The sequence below is a fragment of the Ambystoma mexicanum genome, chromosome 12, assembly GCF_040938575.1.
Source record: "Ambystoma mexicanum isolate Mex_15411 chromosome 12, UKY_AmexF1_1, whole genome shotgun sequence".
NCBI lineage: Eukaryota > Metazoa > Chordata > Amphibia > Caudata > Ambystomatidae > Ambystoma > Ambystoma mexicanum.
In genome coordinates this window covers 413,203,111-413,218,420 of record NC_090936.1, presented here as the reverse complement: position 1 = coordinate 413,218,420, position 15,310 = coordinate 413,203,111, and positions in this window count along the sequence as shown.

Sequence of the window (15,310 nt, the reverse complement as noted above, 5' to 3'; positions counted from 1 at the left end):
CACAGGTGGTTCATAAAATATGTCTTGTTTGTTTGTTTGTTTGTTTGTTTATTTGGTATAGCGCAGAAGACCAAACCCGCAAGGGTAACTGGGCGCAGGCAGTACAAGGATACTTGAGAACTTAGTTACAATACAAAAAATGGTTGTACAGATGAGAGGAAAGCATATACAGGCAGTACAGAAAATACTGAAATGTAGATAGAGTAGGTTGTCTGGCGACCAGTAATCTAGTTATGCTCATCCGCAGTCTCTAGAATACGTGTCGGTAAGGTGGTCAGGCTAAGTGTCGAAGGAGCGAATCCAGGTGAGGACTTTCCGCCTGAAGCTAGTGTAGGGTTGGTCCATTCTGAAGTCAAGGGGGAGTCTGTTCCAGGTTTGAGCAGCTATGACCGGGAAGCTGGAGCCGCCCGCTGTGCTCTTTTTGTATCTGGGCACCACTAATGTGTAGGCATTCGTCGTTCTGGTGGGTCAGTTTGAGATTCTCTTGTTGATTCTGTTTGCCAGGTAGGGGGGCGCTATGTTGTTAAGGCATTTGGAGGTAAGGGATAAGGTCTTAAGCGCAATCCTGTCTTTGATTTTTAGCCAGTGAATATTCTTCCTAGCGGTGGAGATATGAACTCTGTTAGGAATGTTTAAGGCTACTCTGATAGCGTTGTTTTGGAGCGTTTGGAGCTTGTCCTGGATGTATTTGTTAGAACCAGCATATAGGGCATTGCAGTAATCCAGCTTGGATATGATAAGTGCGTTCGCTAGGGCAATGCAACTAGCTTCCGTTAGGAATGGTCTACATGCTCGGATCAGTTTGCAGGTGTATGCAGTGGAGGATGCTAGTGAGTTGGTTTGTTTCTTGAAGTTGAGCGCTGAGTCAAGATAGACCCCGAGAGTTTTAACTGCAGGCATCACTTTAATGATATTATTGTCTATGTTAAATGAGGCATAATTAGGGTCCAATTTTTTGATGGCCAACTCTGAGCCGAGGATCAGTAGCTCAGTTTTGTCGTCGTTCAGGCAGAGGCCGTGAGATGCCATCCATGCCTGAATGAGGAGATATATCTTATTCACTAAGGCTGTGTCCGCCAAGAAGTTGCCTGAGAGAGGAATAAGGATCTGCGTGTCATCAGCGTAATTAGTGTAGATGACACCCAGTCTATCCAACTTGTCGAACAGAGGCTTAGTGAAGATGTTATACATCGTTGGAGATACACATGATCCTTGGGGGACACCGCATGAAACTTGTGTGGGATCAGCAGCTGCTAGGGGGGAGAATACTCGCATTGTCCGGTTTGCCAGGAAGGATTGTACCCAGGCTATGGCATCACTTGAAAAATGAGCGGCAGAACTGAGGTGATTGCATAAAACTGCATGATCTACCAAGTCGAAGGCCGCAGAAAGGTCAAGGAGGAGTAGCATAGCTGATTTGCCATTGTCCTTCAACTCGTCAATTTGGGTCTTGAGGTCAATCAGGGCTGTCTCGGTTCCATGAAGGGGACGGAAGCCTGATTGCCGAGAGCCTAGTAAGTTGTTAGCTTCTAAGTAATCCTGTATTTGCAGATACGCTACTCTGTCAATGATTTTAAGCAAGAAAGGGGCGGTGGTGATGGGTCTGTAGTTTGTCGGTATAGCAGGGTCAAGTGTTTGTTTTTTTAGGAGGGGGAGCACCCAGAAGTGTTTTAGGTTATTGGGCACTAGGTTTGATTTAAAGGATGCATTGATGAGTTTAGAGATGAAGGGGGCTAGGTCTCTAGCTGCATCTTTTATGATTTGGGGAGGGCAGTTGTCTCCTTTGCAGTTGGATGGTTTTAGAGATAGTATGATTTTTTCTGTCTCTAGTATGGTTACTTGTCTGAAGCTGAATGGGTGAGGAATGTTAGGCTGGTTTAAGGGCGGCTCTGAGTGAGGTATGGGTTCAGTTTGCAGGAGCAGGGCGGCTTTTTTATTAGCGATTTTGGTTTGGAGCAGACTAATTTTGCCCGCGAGGGCATTTTGTATATTAGTGCACCAGAGTTTATTTTTAGGGATGTTATCAGTCGGGGGTATGGGTGATTCCATTTCCCGGAGGATGGAGAATAGTTCCTTGGTATCTGATTTAGCCTTAGAAATTCTGTTGTTAAAGGTGTTCCTTTTGGTGGTTATAATTTCCTTTTTATACTGTTTGGCAAATGTGGCTAATTTGATTTTGTTCTCCAGCGTGGGTGTGTGTTGCCAAATTGTTTGTAGCTTTCTTTTATGGATTCTGAGGTCTTTCAGCTGTGGTGTGAACCAGTTGTTCAGTTGACAGAGTTGTTTGCTTTTGCGAGTTTTGGTGGGAGCAATCAGATCTAGTGCCTTAGTCATCGTGTTGTTGTATACTTCCACAAGCAGAGTAGGGTCTGTAGTAATGTCTAGATTGTCGAGTGTGGGGAGAAGGTGAGGTAGGAGTCTTTCTGCTGTGATATCTTTTTTTATTTCTGGTGGGGAGAGGCGGGGCCATGAGTATGGGTTTGGGTCGGATGAGGTCAAGTGAGGCGTTGAATACAATTAAGTAGTGGTCGGTCCAAGATTGTGGCAAAATGTTAGTGATGCTGATGTTGCAGTTGCGATCAGCAACCCAGTCTAAGGTCCTACCTTTGACGTGAGTGGGGGAGGAGACTTTTTGAGTTAAGGCATAGTCATTCAAGAGTGTAGCAACGGATAGGGCGTGTTTGTCATTACAGTCATTGAAGCCCAAGTTAAAGTCTCCCAGTAGTAGGATTTGAGCATGGTCTTTAGTGTTATTGGTTAGGATACTAGTTAGGTCATCTTCAAAGGATCCTAGTGGTCCAGGAGGTCTGTAGATGACGTGCATGGTGAGGGTGCGGCTGCACGAGAGGTGAAGTTTAGCGGTAAGGAGTTCACATGATTGGAATAGTACGTTAGTAGCTAATTTGATAGGTAGAGAGGATTTGTGGATAATGGCTAGGCCACCTCCTTTGGTGTGAGGTCTGTCAACTCTTAGTAGTTGGTAGCCATCCGGTATTGCTAGCATGATGGCTGGGCCAGCCGCCTCATGGAGCCATGTTTCGGTTATGACTAGTAGGTCTAGGGTCTCATTCGTTAAGGTGTCAGAGATCTCTGTAGCGTGGGCTACCATGGATCTAGCATTGACTAGTGAACCAGTAAGTGATAAGGTATTGGCTGGTGTAGTAGTAGGAGGTTGTTTATTTTTAGTTAGGGTGTCTCTTTGTGACGGTGTCTGGTTAGGTGTTATGAAAGGGGCAGATTTGGTGTGTTGCGAGCGTTTATTTGCTAGATCAATGTACCCTCTGTGGTTATGGTAGGATGATGGTTCGTGTAGGCTGGGTAATCTTGCCCTCAGCCTCATGTTTCTGTCTTTAGGAGGGTGTGAGGCGGCAAGTGCAAGTGCCATAGTGGTGAGGAGGCTCAGTATAAGGTGAAGTGTTTGGAGTGGGGGAGTTTTCATGGTGGTCATATGCAGGGAAGAGTGGAGAGGCAGCTCCAAGTTTGGGCTAAAGGGTGTAGGCAGGTGGCGTGTGCAGTCTAGTGTGGTAGTCTAGGCGGGAGCAGGAGTGCTAAGACCTATGTGGGCCGGAGAGCTGGGCAGGCAGAAGTGGTGGCAAGCTGGCAGTGCAAGTTAGTTGACAAGGCAGTATTTCGCCTAAATGCGAGAGTCACAGTGCAGCCAGAAATTACATTAAAAGCATAGTAAAAACCAGGGCAGTGTTTCACCTAGATGCAAGAGTCACAGTGCAGCCAGAAATCACATTAATAGCATAGTAAAAACCAGGGCAGTGTTTCACCTAGATGCAAGAGTCACAGTGCAGCCAGAAATCACATTAATAGCATAGTAAAAACCAGGGCAGTGTTTCACCTAGATGCGAGAGTCACAGTGCAGCCAGAAATTACATTAATAGCATAGTAAAAACCAGGGCAGTGTTTCACCTAGATGCAAGAGTCACAGTGCAGCCAGAAATCACATTAGGGAACAATATGTAGCTAGTGCAGCTCTCAGTTAGACGTTGTTTGCAGTGTTTGTTCATGCATCAGCTGAGTATCAAAGGTTGTTAGAGGTAAATATTAAGGAGGTGATTTGCTAGAGAATATGTGGCATAATACTTGGGCTAGTGATTAATAAATCAATTACATTCTCACGGCATGTGAGTCAACATCATATGTCCTCAGTGGTAGGGTTAGGCAGCCGAGTGCAATAAGTGTCACATGTGGCCCCCGAAGACAGTTAACACTTGACATAAGGCAATCGGTAGTGACAAGGTAATGCTGAAGATTAAGTACCTGTTTGTTAGGGGTTCTGCCAGGGATACCACGCTAGCCGGCAGTGATGCAGGGTGACTAGCCGACGGCAGGATAGGCAGGGACAGGACTAGAGCCTTTGTGCACAGTCTGATAGGGATCGTTCCATGGGTGAGGCTTTATTTCTGTAGGTGCAGCTTATCTGAAGAGGGCCAGGGGGTCTGGCAGACGGCACTCACGGCACCGAACAGGCACAAAACAGGTGCTGGCCTTGCCTCTCGTGGGCCTTGGAGTGAGGGGGCCGGCTTCGCCTGCCGGCGGCCAATGGGGCAAGAGGTAGGCCCGGCAGCCAATCAGCTGGCTGCTGGAGGCCTGGCTTCGGCAGATGCAGAATCTGCAATCAGGGGGCGGCCATCTTGGAAAGGCAGTGAGCCTCGGCGGTCGAAATGGCGGTGGGTGGGTTAGTTGCGGTCTTGTAGTGCAGGGCAGAGTGGAAAGCCTCCACAATCAGCGTAGGTAAGACAGAGGCCCATGAGCAGTTGAGCGTGGGCGGGATGCACATTTTCGGAAGGATTTCGCCAGAGCAAAAGCGCTTACCAAAAGGAGGTGCGCTCATGCCTGGAGACGGCTGATGAAGTCGTTGGTCCTCTGCTCCTGCAGGGACATGGTCCAGAGCTCCTGCTCCTCGGGTGGAAGGGGGGACTGCTGTGCGGGCACTCTTGTGTCATTTTTGAAAATGTTCCAATGTTTTTTGATAGTCTTCTTGATTTTATTGCTTTGGATGGAAAATTTAGACACGTATACAGGTGATTTGAATTCTCTAGCTGGTTTCTTAGGAGCAGAGAGTAGAGTGTCACGATCCAGGATGTTAATTCTGCTAGCAGCAAGGTCCAATTCTTCTTGGTGGTAGCCTCGTTGGAGGAATTTGTCTTTCATCAGAAGTTGTTGTGCCATGCAATCTTCTGGATCACTTACGATCCTCTTAACTCGTAGAAGTTGACTAAATGGCAAGTTCCTGAGTAAGCTTGGCTGATGGAAGCTCAGGCGGTGCAGCAGATTGTTGCGGTCGGTAGGTTTCCGAAATAGGGTAGTTTTGTAACCCATGTCCTTCATTGCTATCTGTACATCAAGAAAGGTAATCTTGTCCTTTGAAAATTCTCTGGTGAATTGTATTCTGGGGTCAATACTGTTGATGTATCCAAAGAAATCATCGAATCGTTGCTCTGTGCCTGTCCACACACCAAAAATATCATCAATATATCTAGTCCACATGTGGATATCCCTTTTCCATTCTTCTTTGGTCAGTATATGGTCCATCTCGAATTTAAACATAAAACAATTAGCATATGAGGGTGCCATGGTGGCACCCATGGAGGTCCCGGAAGTTTGAAGATAGAATTGATTGCAATACTGAAAATAAGAATTCTCAGAGATAAATTGTAACAGAGTCAAGATAAATTATTTTTGTGCGCGCACCTCAGGTGCTTGAAGTAGAAGCCATTCGACAGCTTCAATACCTAGACCATGCGGTATAGAAGTATACAGACTTTTGACGTCTATGGTGAACATCAATTGGTTTGGCTGAAGACTGATGGAATTGAGTTTCTGCAAGAAATGAGTAGTATCTCTGGTGTAGGTCATGGTTTGTTGTACGAGTGGTTGAAGGAAAAAATCAATGTAGACACCCAGGGGTTGATTCAGGCTATCCATCCCTGCGACTATGGGCTGGCCAGGGGGTTTGGTAAGGTCTTTGTGAATTTTCGTGAGTGTATAGAAATTAGGAATCCTTGGATGATCATTAAGCAGATATTTGCGTGTATGCTCATTGATCCATTCGAGTTCTAATGCTTTATCAAGTAGAATAGCCAGGTTGTCTCTAATGGAGATTGTAGGGTCTTGATCTAATCTGGCATATGTGGTATCATCTTGTAGTTGTCTGAGACATTCTGTGTCGTAGTCCACAGTGTTGAGAATCACAAGGGCTCCACCCTTGTCAGCAGGGCGAATGGTAATTTTCGTATCGCTGTAGAGGTCTTTGATCAGTCTCTTTTCGTGTGGTTTAAAGTTCTTGTGTGGCGGAGTTCTATAGTTGATCCGTTCTAGATCACGAGTGACCAATCTCTGGAAGATTTCAATAGAGGGTACGTTGATCGGTGGAACGAATCCGCTCTTTGCTCTAAATTCTTGAAAGTCCGGCATTTGTGTTGGTTTGTCAGTAGTTTCGAGTTCTTCAAAAAACACTTTGAGTTTCAACTTTCTGACAAATTTGTAAAGTTCGATCTTACTATTAAATAAGGTAGTACCGTAGGTTGGAACAAAACTAAGGCCTTTTTGTAGTGTATTCTCTTCAAGTTTGTTGAGAATTCTGCTAGAGATATTTATGACTAAATTCTCTTCAGTTGTTGCTGCGTCTGCGGTCTTGGTCTGGGGCTTCCTCCTCCCCCTGCGGGTTCTCTTGGGCGGGCGCCTAAAAAAGCCGAGGCTGAGGGTGCTTGGGCTCCAGGGCTAGTTGTTTGGTCAGGATGGCTTGTTGGTTGTTCTGTAGGGGTATCTGATTCCCTTGGTACATCTAAATCAGAGCTGGAGGTGTTTTCCGACGGATGTTTATAGAATTTTTTGGGGGTACCGGGCCGTATTTTTCCATCCACGTGTACACTTCGTCATTGATGTAATCATACGTGTCTCGTTTGAATTTTTTAACTTTCTTTTGTTCTAGTTCAGTTTTGTACCCTTCAAGTTTGGTGTTGATATCGGTGAGAATAAGATCAAATTCCTCTTTACCCAGGGATTCCACAAGTTCTTTTTCGATTTCTGTGCCAAGAGTAGTTAGATTTTTAGCAAGTTCCTGGATGGTAAGTAGGATCAAGTCGAGGGAGCATTTATTTAAAATGGCTTCCCATTTGCAGACAAATTCCTTACTTTCTTTACAGAGAGTGGGGCATAGTTGTATTCTAAGTCCTCTTGGAATGCGTTGGTTTTTAAAGTATCGGCCTAAAGTGATTGCGTGAAGTTTCCTATTGATCTCCTTCCTTTAGACTCTTAGGGCTCTCAGCACATCTCATCACTTGCCCCCCCAAAAAAGCAGGTCCATTTTCAAAGGGCATCTGAACGAGCACGTCTCAGATGCACTCATTCATATGCCCTTTTTCACACCTTTGCATATAAGGGGGCGTTTCTAGGCATTTAAAAGGGTAGCTCGAATTCACGAACGGAATGCGCTTTTAAATGAGCAGAAAGGAGAGTCATACCCCTGCGCCTCTTCTGAACATGCACAGGGTGATGCACAAATCGTGAGAGGGTCATTTCTGACCCTGATCGATTTGCATTTCCATCCCCAAACAGCGATGGAAATGCTTTTTTTAGAGCATTTCACAGAGACAGGCCCTTTCAAGGCTGTCTCTGTGAAATGCCCTTCCAGCAACCATGTAGTTGCTGGGAACCTGTCATACATTAGTGTCGGGAGCGCTGAGAATAAGGTGACCTGCGCATTTCTGAAAGTATCGCAAATGAAATGAGTGCATTCTCTGTGCGCCTTCCATTTCATTCAAACGCAACGTGGTGTTAATGGTTGAGCTCTCGCTGAAATTATTTTCAATCTGTTCCTCTATGATATTGACCAAAGATTTAATGGAATATCATTTTCACCGAAAATTAATGGTGTGCACATAAGTCATCTACTTTATGCTGACGACTTAATTCTTTTAGATGTAACACCAATTGGTCTACAGAGGAAATTAAACGCCCTTGCATTGTATGTCAACGAAAATGGTCTAAGTATAAACATAGCAAAATCGGAAATATTAGTCCTTAAGTGGCACATAGAAAAAGTACAGCTAAAAACAACAATCCACACGAGGTACCTAGGAATGCAAATCAGTTCAAACCTAAACGATGCCCCATGGGTTGAAGGCATCAAATCGAAATGTCAACAGCTCACCACTCAGGCAATAGTGCTAAATAAAAAAATATGGGAAATACTCATTACTCCCAGTAATGGCTTTCTTTAAACAAAAGGCAACCCCCAGCACTAACATATGGAGCAGAGTGTGCGTTAGGATGCCCGTCTAGTTTATGGAATACGTTGGAAAACATTTTCTGGACTACGGTACTTGGATTACCAAGGGGTACCCCGACAGTGTGTCTGCACTATGAACTTAGTTTAACTTCTATTAATACGTGAGTATGCTGGAACACATTAGTTCTTTACCAGAAAATGACTCTGAAAGACAGTTTACCGCAGTATAAAATCTTTGCAAATCCTGGAAATAACAAGTCCTCTGGGTTGGCCCTATGGGTAGAACGCTGTAAAGCTTTACTTGTGGAACTAGATACCACCCTTGATATACTGCACAATAATCCAGACCATGTAAAAAAAAAAGATTATGGAGACGAGACTGGTGTGAGACAAGTAAAAGAAGAAGGACGTACACTCTTATGGAAACAGTCCCCAGTGAAAAAAGGGGCTTAAATTAGATCCACAGCGCCTGGAAACTATTTCCTGACCTCCATAGAAGACGACTCTACATGTTGTTTTGCTTAAACCTGTTTAAAACGCGAGAAAGGACAAACTTGTGGCCAAGTGAAAAAACACTGTTGGAACAATGCAGGTTGTGTAAAACCTCTAAAGAAACATTAAACCGTCTCACGTTACATTGCGTAGCACTCAACGAAGAAAGGAAACTTCACTTTGGGAACTGTATCACGCAAAGGACTACAATGAACGAAGGTTGGTAGCAGTTAATGTTCGACGAGTCAGATCGCAAACTAACCATAGCATTGACCTTTTTAGAAGCGATGATCGTTTGTCTTGAGAGTCCTGCTGCCACTGTAGACTAACGTTACATTTTTAGGTTTACTTAACGCTACACACTGCATGTACAAGTTTTTAAAAGGAAAAACAAGAGTCGCCTTTCATATGATATAGATAGATGCATGAAAATGTTTGTATTTTTTCTTGTGCTTCTTTTTAAAGGTTTGTAATAAACCAAATAAAAAATAAATAAATAATGTGGCCCAAACAATGGATGCTATTCAAGGAATGAGGCCTCCCAGCTTTAACAAACCAGACAACAGGCCACCGTTCATCAGGCAGGACTTGGCTGCCCATCTTGGGTTTGCCAGTTAAATGCTTTCAGAGACCTCAAAAAGGGAAAATCTTCTGACTCTGAAAATGTCAAGATCATATGGTTTGCAAGAGTTAGTGCCTTAGCAACTGCCGCAAACGTCATACTGTAATCCAACTCCCTGTCCACTTTCAAAGGCCCATATGGCAAGAACCAACATCTGCTACTGACATTTAACCATTCACACAATTGACAACAGATGTACATTTTGACCTGCGCAGGTTTTTAGGAAAAGAAAAACAGACGACGTTTGGAAACATCTGGTGTTAGTTAGGTGGGTGAATAGAATTACATTGGCTGTTTAATGTGAAAATATAAATGTTCTTCTTCACTCACTGAAGGCACCAACTGGGAAACGCTTGTTTTGAAGGTTACAAGAAAGGAGTCGCGGTTTGTAAATGCCCGATGAGGCTTCTAGGCCAATAGTGTAAAACTGGCTCCCTGTCATGCCTGTATTGTTTAGGCGCCCTTGCGATTTGAACGTCAGTTAAACCTGCATATCCGGCCCATGCGGTCAAAGCATGCAGTGCTCATCTTCGGCTTACTCGCCAGCAATTTAGGCCTTTTTAAATTGTCTCCTGCGTTGCATCGTAGTTTATATATTCTTAATGCTTTTGTAAGTAGTACAGAATTTAAAAAAAAATATCTTCCCTCCTAAGCCTTTATGGGTGCAAGCAATGTATGTTTTTTTTTTACCAATAAGTGCTTTTTCGAATTCTTCTGTGTCAGCGGCCTGGATAAACATCAACCAGTCACCCCCCTTTCAGTTGTGTTCATATACTGCAGAGTCAAGATAACGGTCCCAGTGAAGACAATCAGTAGCTGCCTGGGGACACTCGGGAAAGGGACCTGCATGCAGTGAAACCCAGCTGGCTCTGTTCGTTTCTTTCCAATTTGTTTTTCAAAGCTATTATGACAGTCATTGCTTGCCGGAATGTATCTGACAAACGTTGATTTGCAAACAGACATGATCACTCCTAAAGCACATTGATGCCTTGTCTGAGGCGATTTGTTGCGCTTTACAACATTTGGAATTACTTTCTACTCAATCACCAGTTAGGTACTTCCCCTCCCCCCCCCCTGAACTCACTCCCCCCCCCCCCGTCTCTGCTCCGGCTGCAGGACACAAATTCAAATCCTGGCAGAGCTGACTCCGCCTTTTGGTGGACAAGCGGGGAAATCCAACATAAAGCACTCTTTATTTATTTATTGTTCATTTGTAATGCGCCTATAAAGAAGTGTTTTGCTGTGCAGCAAGGCAGGAGGGGTTGGGGGAGGGAACAGGAAGGAGGAAAGTAGCGATCCTAATAGGCCTTGCAACATTCAGATCGTGCAAGTGTGGTAGCGAAGAAGTGCATGGGGGAAGCTAGATGGGGCAGTGCAGTAACTGGGTGGAAGGTCCCATGAGAAGGAGAGTGCCAGGTGGACAGGATGGGGGGAAGAAGAGAATCAAAATGAGGGGGTGGGTTTCACAACTAAGTGCAATTAAAGGGGTCTGGAAGGCTAGTTGGGGTGAAGCCAACCAGCTAAGTGTTATGATCGGGAGGTAAGGGGGGTAATATTTTCCAAAAGTTCACAGGGTCTAATATACCCGTCAGTGCTCTGCCCGTGTTATAGACAAAAGTCTCTTCTATGTCATGGAATATCTGCACCCCCAAGTAACGGAAGGATTCAAGTTCCCATTTAATCTCCCAGTCCGGGAGCGTTTCCCTTCACCTTCCCCTCAATGCCGCCAGTGCAAACAGGCGAGACCTCTCCATGTTTACCAGGAACCCAGATAGTCATCTAAAAATACTTAATACTCCCATTATAATCGTAATATTATTGGGTTGCTTACATATAACAGGGCATCATCCGCTTATAATAAAATATGATGGAGAATTCTGAGAATTCTGATCCCTGTTTCCGGTATTTATTACCTGAAGTATACAGCCGATGGGTTCTAATGCCATTGCAAATAACAGCGGTGGTACCGGGCACCGCTATCTGGTGCCCCTCTCCAGAGGCCAACGTGATTAGACCCACCTCCCTGTTTTCACTCTTGCGATTGGGTCTTCGTACAAAAGTCAAATCCATCACAAAATACTTGATACCAAACCTAAGGCCTGCAGCACCTTGAAAAACGAAGCCCATTCCACTGAATCGAAGACCATGGTTGCGTCTAAGGCTACGAGTACCAATTCTTCCTTTACATCTCACACTTGTTCCATAACAAAACGCATGCAATTAAGATTCATTGTGGTATTCCTGCCCCCTACCAATCCACATTGACCTGGGTGTTTCAGACCTGGAACCACTTTGGATAATCTGGAGGCAATGATCTTCCATAAAATGTTGGCATCTACATTGATTAGGGATATTGCTCTGTACGACTCACAATAACTCAGATCCTTCCATAGTTTCACTAATACTCTGATCAATGCCTCCCTCATCGTCTTTGGAAGGATTCCCTTTTCCTATGCTGCCTCATACACCTGCTTCAATTGGGGAAATCAGCAGGTCGGCGTATGTGTGGTAGAATTCTACCAGCAACCCACCTGTACCTGGGGGATATGTTTCATGGCATGGACCTCAATGCCCTTCTTATTTCCTCCTCCTCTGTTATATTTAATTCTGCATTTTGTTCTTGTGATAGCCATGGTAATTGCACTATATCTAATAGGTCTCCCGCTTCTTCCTCTGTGTATGTGCCCTCCCTTGTATAGAGCTTCCTGTAATATGCTTGAAACACATTATTAATATCACACTGTGAAGAAGCCCATTTCACCTCGGAGTCGTGGATCTGTGTATAACCACCATCTACAGCATAATTGAGGCATGGATGAAATCTAACTGACTGCCTAAACAGCAGTAAGACAGAGTTTATGATCTTTGGCTCCACCGAGGCAAGAGCAAAACTGTACTCCGACTATGCTCAATTTAACATAAAAAACTCTAGCATCTCTACATCGGACAAAGTGAAAACCCTAGGAATTTACTTGGAATCCTCCCTTTGAGCAAATGCCCATGTAGCATATCTAAAAAAGAACTGCAGATATTATCACAGACTACTCGGGCACATAAGACCTTTGTTAAATGAAAAAAATAGCACAACCATCGCTAGAGCCGTTATCCTCAAGACTGGACTATGGTAATGCCCTGCTATTGGGAACAAGCAAGGATTGCGACCAGTGCCAAGTCATTCAGAATGACGCGGTGAGAGCTAAAAAAAAAAAAAACTGACAATCACATCACAGAAGACCTCAAAGCCTTTACATTGGCTGGCAGTAGACGACCACATTACATTCAAAGCGGCCTCAATCGTCCACCACTGCCTCTATGGCTCTGCCTCTACCTACCTAAAGGAACAAATATCCTTGTATGAACCAGGACGATCACTGAGATCAAAAAACCAAGGTCTAGTTAAGATCACCCGGACAAAGAAAGTGAATGGAATGGGACGCTCCTTCCCAGTTAAAGCATCTCTAAAATGGAATAGCCTGACAACGATGCTCAGACTAGAAGCCAACTTTCAGATTTTCAAAAAGAAATTGAAAACATTGCTCTTCAAATAAAATGATCTAATATCTTGAGCTAGATCACACATTCCCGTCCTGTCTCACTCGTAGTCCTCTGTCTTTATGTCCTCGTCCTGATGCCTGTGGGCTTTCGGCGAGTAACAAAAATAAATACAAATACAAATTGCTGCCCTTAGGGATGCCTTACGTATCAGCTATGCCAACAGATGCCCTGCTTTGTCCCCCTCTCTGTGTATTTGTACAGTGTGCCAACTATACTCAAACTTAAGCAGTGCTTCTTGAAGCTCTTGCTGCCTAAGAAGTGCATCTACAAGATCACTTCCTATCTAATGTCCCTCCAATATTCTAGCTTCCAATTGTTTAATTTCTCATTCAATTTGCCTCAGTGACCGGTTCAACGTCTTGCACACCCCTACAATCTTCAATATGCACAACCCCCTCATTGTCACCTACAAGGCCTCCTAGATGGTGCCTATCTCTGCCCTCGTTAACCTCAAAGTAATTGATGATTTTGTCTTTTATTGTGTCTTGGAACGCTAAAACTTCTTAAGCTTTCACCACAAGGCTTTCTGGGGCCTGGGTCCAAAATACCTTCAGCTATCCCTCCGCAAATACCTCCCCTCTCAAGCTCTTCGCTCCTCTACCTCCAACTCCAACTCCCTCAGGGTCAGTCATTTTTCAAAGAAACGAGATGGGGGTAGATCTCGGTCTTCGGCTGGGGCCTCCCTCTGGAACAGCCTCCCTGCCACTCTAAAACTTGAGGAGAACCATCTCTGGTTCCGGAAGCACCTCAAGACCTTCCTCTTTTCTTCTGCCTTCGCTCCTCCTCTCCCCTGCTGATCTGTTCTCTCTTGGCACCGTGCACCTGGTCACCCTCTGTCCTTCGGGCCCAGGTACCTGCTCAACCTGCCACCCTCCCGCACTGCCTCCGGGCCACCCCTTGCACTGGGGTCTGTATCTGTACCCATACAGAACCCCCTTTTTCTTCCTGCACTTATCAGACCTACCCTGTCTGCTGCCTTAAACCTAGCACTTGCAAATTGCTGGCTGCATTACCACTGTTTGTTGCCTTTATTATTTATTTATTGTTATTTATCTTTTTCTACTCTGCTTCGCACTTTCCACTTCTCCCCCCTTCAATGCACTTTTCCCCTCCCCCCTCTCCCGTGCACTTACGCGTTCTCAATGTCACTGGCCCTAGTAAGATCGCTGTTTTGTTCTCCCCTGTTCCCCTCCCTTGTCTTGTCGCGCTCTGAAACACTTGTGTACGAGCGCGATAGAAATAAAATATCAATCAATCAAACCTGTAATCACCATAATGGTACGCCAGGTCTCTTGGTGGCCCATCTAACTTCGTAACCAGCAGGGCATGATCTGACAAGATCCGCCCCCAATATTCTGTGTCCACAAATCTTTGAGCATGTTGCTTGCCAGTAAAAATATAGTCCAGTCTTGATTATGAGCCATGTACTGGTGAGAAGAAGGAAAATTCTCTATCATCCCCATGTGATCCTCTCCTCAATTCCACCACATCCAGCTCGTCTACCACCTTGTTGAGCGATCCCGTCGATCTCGGTTTAATTGACCCCTTAACCATACTTTGTGTAAACTTAACATAACTCTCATCCCCCTCTACCAATCTCTCCCATCCTCCCCCCTCTCCTGTGACCCACCCAATTCTTGCTTAACCAACATACATTGTTCCCATTCTCTTGCAGCAATCCTTTACTGCTCGTCATTTGCGCGAATGACCAGTGACCGCTGCTTCGGCTTCGCCCCTCCCTGTGTGACCCTCTAATAGATAATGGACCAGTGGTCTGGGGTGTGCGATCGCAGCTGTAGGTGCCGCCTTGTTCTAGCATCCATGCATAACACTACTACTTCTACAAACCTCTCCACCCTAAGCAAAGTGTACTGTAATATTTTGCATAGATTAATGATAATCCACTCTAATCCAGCTCTATGCCTTCTACTCTGTCACTTTAGCACAGTTGCAGCCCCTCTGGATGTCCAGTTGTTTGCATTTCTTCACTCTTTGACTCCAACCAAGTCCACGCCTCAGGTGCAGAGAGAGAAAAACATGTGATTTCCCATCAGCCAGCACTTTAAACTTTGCTGGGAAATGTATTTCAAGTTGCTTTCCCTATGCCTTCTCTTTGCAGCATCACATTATCTTCACACAGGAAATCCAAAAGCAAAGTCTGGAAAAATGAGGATCCTTGCATTGCCAAATGAAAATGATCTGGCCCTCTGGCTACTTGTATAATCGCATTGTACTCCTGGCCTCGATCACTCAACTACTCCTTCTTGGAGACTTTAACATCCATCTGGATGCCTCCTGTCCTCCCTCTGGACTCTTTCGTGACCTCTGCGTCTCTCTCTCACTCACCATTCTCCCCTCTGGACCGACTCACTCTGCAGGGCACACTCTGGATGTTCTCC